Consider the following 12,124-nt stretch of genomic DNA (forward strand, 5'->3'; position numbering starts at 1 on the left):
CTGGTTTTTTCGTGAGTTCATTTCCTTTTTACTACAAACCTGCATAGCTCTATCAGGATTAATTTGCCCATTATTTTTCTCAAACTTCTGTCTAATTAAATTTTAAAATCTTTTAATGAGCTTTATCATACAAATTTTAATGGAGAAAAAAATAGTGTTTCGATAATTGCAAAGTAGTTCAAATTTTTCTTTAGCGTGGAATTCTGAATACCGAATTAAATGTTGCACATACATGTAAAACAGATGTTGCACATTAAACAAGTTGGTCTTCTGTAATACCACATAATGTAGCAGGGAAAACTATATTTGCACATTTAGCTTAGTCTTGCCAAATACACCAGTGTATTTGCCTTGACTATACTTTCTCCATGTAAATAACAAGCGTTTTCTTTCTCAGCAACAATGGCAAAATTAGCTTTAAATCATGATTCTTTGATGCTACAAGAACAAACTCAGAGATGAACATGTGCAAATACTGGTGTAGAAATAAGAAAGTACAGATCCACAAAACATTTTAGTATGACTGAAAAGCCTGAGAAACATATTTTTTCATATATAAGGGTAGGGGGAAAAAAGGACTTACGTATTTAGTCATTCAAATTCACTACAGTGAAGTTAGAAGACAGAATTTAGGGAGATTAAATGCTTGGTATTCAAGATCTCTAGTTAGTTTAGAAGCCCCTATGCTCAATTACAACCAACAGATATTTGGATTTATTTTTTTAAACCTCAGGTTTATTGTTTATTTCCCCAAAGACAGTTTCCAATATGCATCTATAGCATTTACTTATTAAAAAGTACTATATTCATAAGTGTGCACTGTTGTTCAGGGTTTCACATAGCACAACTTGTGCACCAGCTTCCTTTGCTTTGTATTTATGCATGCTGAACAGGGTATGCTCAGTACATACAGGACGGTACAGTGAAGAACAATGTAATTGCACTGGGCTATAGTAGGTACTCCAGAAAATACCTTCTTCCCACCAAAGACTGTAGCGTGTAACCCCTTTTTATAGAAAGCAATGTAGTTTATCCCTAAGGAGTTCAGTTGGCTGATGCAGAGTAAGACCGTGTCTTCTTAGGATGTCTTCATTGTGTAAGCATCCCAGAAAAATCAGGACCTACCTTCAAATTCTCTACTACTCTGCTACTTTAAAAAAAAATAAATAATTTGTATTTCTGTATGTATGTATAGATTGTGTCCACCATAGTAGTATTTTTATACAAATCCCATTTATGCTGCAGTAGCTAAATACTGTAGACACTCAGATGCTCTGATATTTCAGATGTTCAGAATCATCTGATGTTTACAGCAATTAATGACATGTGAGATATGTCGATAGGGTGAGCACTAACTTTGAAAAGCTCCTGTTCACAGTACAAGTCTACAAGTCTTCAGCTTTTCTGGGGAATGAACGCAGTTGGTTTTAATGCAGAGAATGTTTTCCATGGAGTTCCGAATGAAGAATTGGACTGAAAATGCATTTTTTTATATATACCAAAGAAGCATAACAATGACAAAAGCTAACATTTAAAATGCAAAACAGCTAGTGTTGTGTGACACAGTGTGAGATATATCTCAAAGTCTTAAGGTTGACTAATTGAATTGCCATTGATAAGATGTCACTTAAAGAGACATCTCTGCAGTGAAACATGGGTTTGCTGTAAATGACCTGTCATTAGAGCCATGGGTAATGTCCGTGTCCAGACTGAAAAATATTGTAGCTCCCAGCAATATCCTCAGTAGGAGTTAAAACAGCAAGAATAGCAAGAAGTCAGTGTATGCAAGCCACCAGAGAATTATGCCTCAGGTGCTATGTTAATTTACTTGTTGGCATACATTAATTGAAACCAATCAATAAAGCTAGTGGTACAACAGAAGGAATGCAAAAGAAGTAATCAATTGCCACACTTATTCATTTTAAACTTGGAAAACAGGAATAATTTAGTCTAAGATTTTTCATTTCTGTCAATACAGATAATGGGATTATTTATTTATTTTCTCTTCTTTCAGCACTAATTATAATAACTATGATGCCTTTCAACAGCATCTTGTGTAAAACTCAGTATTCTGATTAGCAGCTGTTAACTTCCATATAATGGGAGTGACTTCTTTCAAATGAGAAGATAGAAAATAGGTGGGTTTGTGCCTCCAAATAGTGCTAATCATTTTGTCACACTGAAATCAATTATATATTTTAATAATTATAAATTTGCAGTCAATTTTTTTTCCATGTATGGTATACTAGCTTTTAATTTTTTTCATTCCCAAAGGTAAACATTTCAAAGTAATTGTCTAATAGGCACATAAAGAGCTGACAGTGTTCTTTTGATATTTTTTTTGCATTAAATTTGCTTAATATATTAATTCTATATGCCCACTCTTCACTGGTACAGCTTTTAATTTTTAGTCTAGATTGTTGAGGGTTTTTTTTTTCTCCCCCCTCCCCTTTTTTTTAAAACATCTACCAGAAATCTTGTGTGCTTTCATCAGCTGTTGTCTTATTTACTACAATTATTTCTGTGAGCTCCACTAGTCAGTTCTCAAGACCACAGTGCCTAAAAAGCAAAAAATAGTCACTTCATATGTGGAGAAATGCACTCCCAATTATCACCCTCATTTCATGAAAACTGTTTGTCCTTACTGACCTTCTGTTCCCAGAGAGATCAATGGAAATCAGCGCGCCATTATTCATAACCGCTTTGCACAATGAATGGGCATGTACATCACGGTAAACGTGGTGCCATACATTACCATTATGTTTATGGTGGCATTGAGTGTTACCAAAATTCATCCAGAAATGAACAAAATCTAAACACGTAGCTTCTGTTAAATACAGAACACTTCCTTCAACGTTCGTAGCAGCATTACTCCCCTTCTGATGATGCTCAAAGGTGTGGTTGTTCTCACTAGTATGACTTAATTTTTCATGGTCTGTTAAACTCCAGGTGATAGAGCTAAATTCAACCTCAAGACAAAGACCGAGATCTGCAAATGTTGTCCTTTGGCACAACTTCACTAAAACCATGTAGCTGTACAGATTCCTACCAGGTATGATGCTGGCAAGCTGACTTTGTAACATTGTTTTCTCCAGTTTTGGGGAGGTGTGGGTAAGACATGAAAGATGCTTTACAGAAATAAAAAAAAAAGGGCAAATTTGTACATACAGATTACTGAGCAGGATGCTTCTCAGGAGATCGTCTACACCTGGCAGATTTTTCCCACACTGGCATATGTTGTGCTTGTAAGTGAACTGAACCATCCACTTGCAATTTCTGTGTACATATATTCATCTACAGACTCTTGCTTGATTTGGTTCTAAAAATACCAGTTCTACATTATTATTTTCTAATGCAGTCTAATTACTTCTGATTCTTCAAAGAAAAAATAATTAAGCCAACTGTTATCTTTTTGTTAGACTAAAGATCTCATAACGATGCAATCTTCAGCAAAGATTGGTAGTATAAGGTGAGTACCAGATGTGTGTACAGTGAGGGTTTGCTAGTGGTGGTGCTGTTGCTTGACAAACCTGAAAGCAAAATAGTAATTTACATCTGGCTGGAAAGCTATTTTGTGTGAACTCGGGTAAGTTTAAGGCAGGCTTTTTGAATTACCTCTCAATTACTAATGTGGCAGAGAACTTTTGTGGAACACTGAGCCACGCTATCAAACTTGCTTAGGCCCTTTCCTATGACAATGCTGTACAACAATTTGGTCTTATGGATAATACATTTTCCAACAGGAGTTCTCCAGCCAAAGGTTAATTCAATTCCCAGAAAGGAGAAAGTCCTGGGCACCAATTACTATGTATGTGTGAGACGGAATCCAAGGACTGAAACCCATGTAACTGCTACAAGAATTGAACCAAGGAGTTAGGCTGAAGCTAAACCATTTTCCCTCCCTCATATTCTCTAAACCTTATTAAAAATTAAGAATTTCAATAGTTTCAAGTAGTTTGAGCCTTTCCGTTTGTAGTCTGGAAGGAACAATACTGAAATGTTCAGGGCTAAGGTAGCTGAATTGAAATGTATGGACCATGATCGTAGAAGTGGAAGTGTATACTTCCATCCCAAAATTTACCTTTTTTTAAAAAAAAAAAACACTTGTAAAAGAAAAGGATCTATAGTAGGAAAAGCAAGACTGCTTCAAGTTTCTGCCATTTCTTTGCAGTTACAAAGCAGGATTCAGAACCAGCTATTAAATGTGTCTATTAAAGTGAAAAATCACCTTTATGCATTTTGCACTACTCATTTAAGATACTAACAGTGAATGATAGCAGCTAAAGACATTGTAATTCTCCTTTCTTGCAGTGATAAAGGCTAAATACTTCACATTTTACTCAGTCTCACATATTTGATCAACTTCTGAAGTAAAATTGTTTCATGTAGCTTCTTTTATTGGAATAGAGGGGTTCAGTAGCTGCATTTGTGAGAGACAGAGCAAGAGCCAACTTACAGGTTTGTTTCACGACTGTAAATCTAGGGAATGTTCTCACATTTTCAGGAACTACTATTGATAGTTCAACTACTATTGACTAAACCCTATTTTATTATTTTTTTTCTCCTTTGCTCTGAAAATTGTGCTGTTCAGCTTCTTCGGGAAAATATAATAGGTGGTCCCTGTGGGCAACTGCAACAAACAATTTGTGCTGTGAAGCCTCCCTTCTTACAGATTCAGATCCTAATCCCTTCTCCGGTTTTATTACAATAATCCCAGTTACAATTCATTCTCCTTCCTTCCTATCACAGTGGAAAACAGTGCACATCATCAAGTCAGCTCCACATGCCTGTTTCCCACCAGCACATGCCAAAGTCACTCAGAGGGACAAACTCGGAAAGGATCTGGGAATGATCTGGCACAGCTCGCTTCTCATTAGCCAGCCAAAAAGTACACCCTGATCAATCATGCGGCAAGACTAACAGAATAGATAAATACTGTGGCAATGTGGGCATTAATTTGGGTCTCTCTCTTCTCCCCTGCTACTTGTAGGAACTTCGATATCTTTGAGACCTCAACCCCTCTAGCAAATTTAACTCAATAGTTGGATAGCAGATTCCAAGATTAGCTATAAACAGAGAATGACGATCATTGTAATTGAGCAAGCTTTTTTTCTTTATCTGTTTGAAGCAAGTTAGAAGAGAACAATGTAAAATTATTCCATTTACAGGTACTAGACCCCTCGTATTTTGGCCACCACCACTGTGAAACCTAGCATGAGTAACACCATGACTAAGAGTTATATTCCCCTCCTCTCAAACAAGTTTTACCTAACGACTTAACAGCTTTATCAAATATATATTCAATAAAATAACTTTGCAAAGAAGCAAGCAAAGTGTATCCTATTCTGAGCCGCTAAGTGTCCTAAGATGAACAACAATGAAAGAACAGATTTCTTATCAAAAGGAGACAGAATGCACAGACAAGAGACTAAGGGATAATAATATTATTAAAGGCTTACTGCAGCAGCACTTGCCCAAGCCACCCTTGCTAAAAAAAATATAATCCACTAGCAGCTTTGTAAAAAGATGAAGAAGATCACAATGTATCCAGAGTACTTCAGCTGTATTTTTTTGTTTGTCTTTTAATACTGCATTGAAATCCCACTTGGGAGGGAAAAAAAATCACCTATAAGCAAGTATGTTGTTTCGGTAGGACATGCAATACTTCAATATCCCCAAATGAATGTTTGAAGTTTACATTTGAGGATTTGCTTTTAATACATTGTATAAATGACTTCACAATTTAATTAAAGGCTTATAAGCTTTATTGAATGGACTCTTCAGCATATTCTGTTTATCAGCTTATGACTACAAAGACATTATTTAGGGAACATTAACCTCAATCTTTCATTTGAATCAAAACTTGCAATTTTTAACTTTTAAAGGTAAGTCATCTTCCACATAAAATTACAAACAAAAAGTAGATTTCAAACATAATGTAAAATAAATGCCTATCAATCTTCCCTACCAGACCTTCCACATTCATACTATCTTAGCCTGCAGATCCAATTATCCTCCAACATTTGCTGCTCAACCATGCTGAGATTTTTCACCAGCCCTGCAGTTAGACTGTAATAAAAGGCCTATAGATGCATTTATACTCAGAGAAGTAAGGCATAAATGCTAGCATTGCAGTCGTCTCTATTTGAGTTACACGCACAGCCTTGAACAGTGCAGTAATGAATCAGACTATTCCCAGCTACTTTATGCATTCATTTGCATGATACTTGGACTTGCTGATTTAAAAAAAAACTAGGTGCAGCATACATTCAAGGTGACACAACTCTTGACCCAAAGGCCTTAAAAATAAAAGCACTAATGGAAGATATTTCCTCCTGTGGCCAGACAGCCAAAGCGTGGCTCCAATGTGGAGACATGATTACCTTCTGTGTAGGCAATCTCACCTCCTTCTCACTATTTTTCTTTAAGCTTAACATTTTGAGAAAGTAACCATATATACTGAAACTGCGCTGACCTCTAAGACTATGTTCTGCACAAAATTTGGCCTACGTTCTGCTTTTCAGCAAAAAAATTAACAGCACATTAACGACAAAATGATTTCTTATATTCTAGTCTTTATGGTCCTTGCTCACTGCGGTAGTTGTACATCATGACAAAACAAAAGCTCTCTGCCACGGGACACTGGTATATGTTGCCAAAAATGTCAGAACCACAGTTTTCAGCCGAAAGCTGCAACTACTTGAACTGCAGGAGTCATTTCATTAGCTGACAGCTGCAATAAGCTGTTCTTTCTCTATGTGGAAAAGCTACTGGTGGGAGGTACAATTCACACAGGCATTCCCCATAAATCATATACCACTTAAAGAAAAATATACTTACGAAAACATTTACAAAGTACTGTGCAATATCTTTCCTATTTATTATCCTTACTTTGTTAGTGCATTCATACCTTAACATCTTGCAATTCAAAAGCTCACAATAGGCATTAAAGACATGGGCAAAATTCAGGAAAATTCAGCCTTTTGTTCCCATTTGTGCTTTTTCTGCTGATCTAGAGAATCTAGATCCTTGGTGTTCCTTGACAATCTATTTCTAGTGAATATATGCCTACTGACCTAGAGAGAACAAATTAGGTATTTTAGTTACAGGTTGAAGCCATGACCATGGTGCTTATTTACTGGATTACTTGTACGCAAGGTAATATAAAAATGGAACCTGACATTTAACTAGCTGGAAAAGACACTAACGCACTTCCAAGCCATATGGTATTAGTAAAATACAGCATACTATTCAACCACATGAACATATATAGGCAGGTTTTAGTCTTTAATGCTGTGATAACCTTTAGTCTCCTAATTGTCTAAGGAAAGCTATGGACCGACTTCAGTGTCACAAATGAGTGTTGGCCAGCCGTTAATGAGCCAGGCAAGTAACAGGCCTTCAGATATACCTTTACAAATTGTTTATGTACTGTAAAAACATTTTTTTATGGAAACCATTGAAAATTTCTGGTGGTTAATAATGCAATAGCACACCCAGCCTTCTTTTTTTCTTTATACGCATATTACATTCTACACATGAACACGACAGGTGTATAATCTCCATTCTTGTAGCAAACTGCCTTTATTATTCATCAGTAGCCTATTGCTGTACAAATGGAAATGCTATGTTTGAACAAAACACATTAATAGAAAGACAGATTATGTAATTTTGGATATTGCATTTCCTGGCCTATTTTTTAATTTGTTGGGTTTTTTAATTGCAAAGCATTTTCTCCTTAAAAGTCCTTTACTAGCTTTACTTCAATCGCCCAAAGTTTTTAGCTTCACTTCAACAGGAAAATTTTTTTATTTGCTTGGGTTTTATTTATTTAATTTTTCTACATCTGGAAAAAAGCACACTGAAAAGGATTGTTATGAGCATTTCACCTCTGAACTACAGCCATTTTACTTTAGATAATTAACGCAACCCAATTTAAAAAACCTACTACTGTTAGAAGCAGAGTTTTGGAGAAGGGTGCCACATCTCTGCTAGAGACACATAATTAGCTGTCACACACTGAGAGTATTCCCTAGCACCAAGGACTCTTAAAAGCTAAGCAGGGCAAAACAGGCACCTTAGTCCTGTGCTCCAGCAATGGCTCCAGCCAGCAGGTGGTCCAGATGGAGCAGCATGAAATTACTTTAGCTGCCCACAGAAGCAGTCATCCATTCAGTTTTCCAAGCCATTATACGAAGTTATGGAGAAGAAGAAACATACATTGCCAGGTTATGTATTTCCATTACTTTTCTCCCGATTTACTCATGAGTATCTGTTCCACTAGAGGGAGAAGCAGGCTCAGGAACTGAATTTCCAACTACCTACGATAATAGGCTTACCCTGAGGTGAAGGATGGTCTGGTGTCACAAAGAGCTCAAAGGGAAAAACTGGACCATGAAGGTCCATTTATACAGAAAAGTTTTATAACAACAACAACCCGAAGAAGGAAGAATCTCACCTGAGGTACATTTGATTTTCTGCTTTTGTTTCTGTTTTCCTGAAAATGGTGTGTGTTTTTAGTTACAAATCATGTCTTTCATATTATATTTAGATTTCTAGATCATGCTTTCCTTTGATATTGGGATAAAACTACCTGGTACAGAGCAGCAACTTGTAGCTTACGTCCTCTCTTGTAAAGGGCTTCACATAGATGTTGCTTTTCATGTATTCACTGCTTCTTACTGCTAAGATTTGGTAACAACATACTATCTTCATCTAAAAATGGGTATATTTAAGAGCTTCAAGATTATTAATATATTTTAAAGTATTCAAATTCAAAATATATTTCAGATAGAACAGACCTAGTGATTGCAAAGGTTCAATTTTCTCCCAAGGAAACTCAAGAACGACAAAGCCCCCATGCCAGAGTTTCTATATGTGCGCCTGCATCTAACTACACGGCAATTCAATTTAATGAAAAGATTAAAGTAATTCACTACTGGAACTATTTTTAGCAGCTTTGGCTGGAACAAGTCCTGTGACTAGTTAGTGTAGCACAAAGGAAACAGGTTCATTAGAACAGCTGCATCTTAGGCAGACAAGAAAGGCTACAAGGAGACAGGGCTTTAGTCCAACCTATCCATCTCACCTGCCAGAGAATAGCTGTAGTGGAAAAGGAAGATGTTTATGGGAGAGCTGGAACCTGGCATGGATTTCCCTCCTCCTCACCCTCTGAAACAGTGGGCAGACCGATATATTATCTCCCCTTTAGAGCACTATCTGATGGCATCCATGTAGGTGACTTCAATACTATGCTAAGCATAGTATATGGTTATACATACATGGATGCCACGTAGGTGACTGCCTCCTGGTTGGGTTTTTTGACTAGCAGCTATCACATTTGAGTCTTCCTCCTGATGACTGAGACAGTCTTAAAACAAACCAACCCGCTGTGTGTTGTTTAATGAATCTAGACAAGACTCCAGCAAAGAGAAGTGCTGTATTTGGAGAGGAAGGTGCAGTTAAATGTTGGTTCCTAACTCCTTAGGCAATCAGTTTCATAGCGCTTTAGCATATGCCCCTAGAAGGTCCTCTCTCTTAGAGAGATTGCACTTTAGCTTTTACTGTAACACATTCCATCTGTCCAGAAAGATGGAGACATTTTATAGAGAGCTTGAAACAATTCTGGTTATCTAGGACCAAAGACATTAAGCTCCCTGGATATTAAGACAGAAGCCTTGAACTTGATGGGATGCAGAGAGTAGGGTCAATATGCTTTTGGTAGACCCAGCAGGAAACATGCTGCATGATTTCGTATTGCCTAGTATTTTCTAAATATTTAGGCTTTCATGCTTCTCATAACTGTAGCTCAGCCAAGAATCAGTGCAACTCTGAGTAACTGAGGTCAGCTGAAATTTTCCTGCCTTCCCAGAGACATGTGAGGGTTTGAACCATTCTCCCAAGCAACGTGTTATAGTCAAAATAAGATCAGGAAGAGTTTTACAGTCATCCACAATAATCTTAGCAGAGCAGGGCAGTAAACTGCAAGAAATGTTTAGTGGTTGCCTTTATTATAGGTTATTGCTGCCATCAGGATAAGAAGACGTGTGTAGTCTGAGGTTAGACGTGCACTGTAGAGTCGTACAGAGGTCAGTGAGAAGCAATCTGGATTATTCCACTCTTCCTAAAGCATACTGATTCCCCTTCTGAATGTCTTGATCTGTGCTGATGATAAGCAGATGAGCAGGAAATCTGCAGGATTCACATTTGGTTCCTGTTGTCAGAAAAAAAAACCAACAAAAAAACATTCCGAATAATATCATCCACCTATGGCTGGGCTGTCTGGATCAATGCAAGGTTAAGGCCACTGCCTCCTCTGATCTCCGCTGGTTAGCACACAACCTGCGGTCTCATTAGAGTCAGGTGATGCTGGGCATGTAGGGTGCTTCGCGACAGCAGATGATGAACTACGTAGCCTTCCAAAAAGTATCACATTCAAATTGATCTATTTTGCTCTACACTATTCTGCATACCTTGACAGAGATCAAGATCAGTTTCACCTGATTTCATCTTTTCAAGTGCTGCTTATTGCTGAGAGTTGCATGAAGTGAAATTATTCCATTGTCACGAAATCAATGGGAATAGGTACAAAAGAATTACTGTATTTGCTCTTAATGCTATTTATTGAGTGAAACAAATACATACCCATTATGACTTGTCCTAAAATAACCAAAAAGGGGCTGCTAAGATAATCCATCAGGGAAAAATCAGGGAGCTGCCTTGACCCTACAGGCAAATTAGGCCCTTTTCCCATACAAATAGGTATCTGTGGCCTCAGATAATAAACATTTAATGTAATGACAGTAGCAATCTAGTCTAGCAGATTCAGGATAACTGTTCCTGAAAAACAGACTGCAGTACTTAAATTAACAATATTTCAAATATTTTTTTTACAGAAATACAGTTGTGGACTATGTTGTCAGTGTGAATGGTCAGTTGCGCAGCTGCACTTTGGCTCTCTCACACGTGACATTAGGGACCGATATTGAGAGAGGAGCTATGGCCCCCAGAGAAAATCACTCAAGCCATCTACTTCAAACTTCTACCAAATATTTTTGGGAGAATTATTACTTTCTGGAAAAAGTTCACAATCAGGATGGTTGCTCATGTTATGGACATAATGTTAGAAATAAAATAAAAAAATAATGAAATCACACATTGGCAATTTACATGCAAACACAAGCAGAAATATTTTAATTATATGAGCTACTGATAGAAACACAACATCCTCCCTCCAATCAAGTAAGGCTGGACATAGATGATGTTTAAGTATGGCAAGGCGTGAAAATGCCCATCCTCTTAGCTCTTTATGTTCAGTACATTTTAGTAGTTGTTACCAGAACTTTTAAGATGAGAAAAAAAACACTACCTCAAAACACATCCCAGAGCTAAACTTCGTATCTTATACCTTACATGAACATTTCAAGATTGAAAGTTCTGTATTTCTCAAGTTAAAAACTATGGACAGAACTCTGTTGATTTTATTAAAGTATTTTTTTGAACCTTTTCAACTGAGATACTGCTTCAAGATAGAGAAATACCACTTATTCCACACACTGTTCAGGAGCTAGGAAATTAAAATCCTGGTTCGGGTAATGTATCAAAGGCAACTCAAATGATGTAATGCTCTTCATTCCACTATGACAGATCATGGCTGTAAAATTTTGGAAAATGTACTTTTTTTCCCCTCAGAAGAGAAGTGGAATCCTTCTTGGGTTTGCTTGCCACCTAGTCATTATCATGAGGTAAATATATATATTTCATATGTTGATCCTCTCCTTATTATGACTATTTTCTGTAATGAGATTTACCAGGGCACAGAGCCCACAAGCTGTGGGTTACTCAAAAATACATTTCAGTGAACAAAGATAAAATTAACTTGCAGTGTCAAGTCTCCATGCAAGATGAAGCATATTTGGACCCTGTAATTCCTTCTGCCATACTTTCCATTCCCTCATTCCTCTCCTATTTCATGCAGGGGAAGTGTTCCTATCTTTCCATAACAGAGTGTAGATAGTTCAAAACTGTGCCTTGCTTTCATTCATATACAGCATACCCCATCTAAAAGAAATTATTCGAAACAGTTTTTTTAGTCCTTCATTTCAATGCCGCAGGCAGTCAAATT

Source organism: Falco naumanni, chromosome 2 (genome assembly GCF_017639655.2).
Source record: "Falco naumanni isolate bFalNau1 chromosome 2, bFalNau1.pat, whole genome shotgun sequence".
NCBI classification, from domain to species: Eukaryota; Metazoa; Chordata; class Aves; order Falconiformes; family Falconidae; genus Falco; species Falco naumanni.